The sequence below is a fragment of the Pavona decussata genome, unplaced genomic scaffold (genome assembly GCF_977016875.1).
Source record: "Pavona decussata unplaced genomic scaffold, jaPavDecu1.1 SCAFFOLD_215, whole genome shotgun sequence".
Classification (NCBI taxonomy): domain Eukaryota; kingdom Metazoa; phylum Cnidaria; class Anthozoa; order Scleractinia; family Agariciidae; genus Pavona; species Pavona decussata.
Genome location: NW_028145620.1, coordinates 2,221,928 through 2,223,676, shown reverse-complemented (window position 1 = coordinate 2,223,676; position 1,749 = coordinate 2,221,928). Strand labels below are relative to the sequence as shown.

The window sequence follows — 1,749 nt, the reverse complement described above, 5'->3', positions numbered from 1 at the left end:
CCAATGCTAATGACAGTTCGATACAGATCTGGACACCAAACCCTTGTAATTAATACCTCAATACATTCTAAAACTGAAATGTCATACGCTATAATCTAAGAATATTCACAAGAATATTTTCAGTCTAACATCGGCAGAAAAATAAGAATATTCAGCCCGGGCCGGAAAAACAACATTCTTATAAACAAAAAAAAAACAGTGTATCACTTTAAGGTGGTTCTTGTCTCGCTTTAATGTCTCCTTTTTAACGACTGCTATGAACTTATCCAATATGAAGCCTAAGTGATTAATTTTGATCAGAAAATTAATTTTCATTGAATGAATGATGTTTAAATAAACTTCGACTTGAAATTGTTCTTGTTTTACTGACCGTAAGTTTACGTCAGCTTTATTCGGCACCGCTAAATCGTAAATATCATTGCATTATCAATCCAAAAGTCGCACCAATCAGCAAACGCATCACTTTACCAAACGGCTTCAATTCCTTCAAGCATGCTTCGAAAGTCGAGTTCCGTTTTCATCGTTTATATCCTGGTTTCAATTGGTTTCGCAAACGGCAAACCTCAAAACGGGAAGGCTAATAACTCAGTCCTTGGTAATAAGCCACCTCAGCCGATGGATCAAACGTTTAATATCAACAACTGGAGTTTTGGAAAAGCCGACCGAAAACTTCTGACCGACATGAAATACAAAATCGACTCTCTGTATTTCTTTGATTGAAAACTCTTCACATGCCCACCAGCATGCCAAGGTTTCGAGTTAACTCGAACGAATTTCTCTCTCAACAGTTTGTCGAGAAGACGGATGGGTTCGCTACGGAAATTCGCGTTTCCTGATCATCAACATTCCAACCTTGAAATGGAGCGACGCTCGGAGAACCTGTCAGATGCTTGGCGGAGACCTGGCCATAATCAGATCTGCCGCTGAAAATACCTTCATATTTAACTTGGTGAAGAAGCAGAAAACGTTCACATTATGGGGTGCGTGGCTTGGTTTCGTCCGCGAGGCCGACAGAAAGTTCTACTGGATTGACCATACTCCACTGAGCCGAGGATACACTAATTTTGGAAGAGGGCAACCTAATAATGTGAATGAGAAGTGTGGAAGCCGAACGTAGTGCGAGGATTGCAAAGTGGAATGACCTATACTGCGATGTGAATCCTGCACATCTCAAGTGTGCCCCGGTTATTCTTTGCCAGAAGAAAGCGAATTAAGTCGGCCATTCGATCGTTTGCCTTTTTGATGTAAACTCGACGCGATATTTTAAGCAATCAACACGGGGCCTTCGCTTTCATAGTAGTTGAACTGTTGGGTGAGTAGGAAAATAAAAATAAATAATGGCGGTTGTGCAATCTGTGAACTGTTTTCGGCAAATAAGTTTGCAATTTTTTACTGTTCGGTGAATAGCAAAATAAAAATAATTGATGGTGGTTATGTAATTTGTGAACTGTTTTCAGCAAATAAGTTTGCAATTTTTTACTGTTCGGTGAATAGCAAAATAAAAATAATTGATGGTGGTTATGTAACTGAATCTGTGAACTGTTTTCAGCAAATAAGTTCGCAATTTTCTACTGTTGGGTGGATAAAAAAAATAAAAATAACTGATGGTTATGTAATCTGTAAATTGGATTTAGTAAATTTGTTCGTAATATATTTGACTACATGTAAATTCTGTACATAGACAACATTTTAGACTACTAGGAGTTCGTTCAAGTTCATTTTAAAGATGACGGAATGAAAAAGTCCCAT

General features: G+C 38.1%; 1 pseudogene; it reads left to right on the top strand.

Moving 5' to 3' along the window:
- Nucleotides 1–437: 437 nt before the first annotated feature.
- On the top strand, nucleotides 438–1,214 carry LOC146459977 (perlucin-like protein; annotated as a pseudogene).
- Nucleotides 1,215–1,749: the final 535 nt, after the last annotated feature.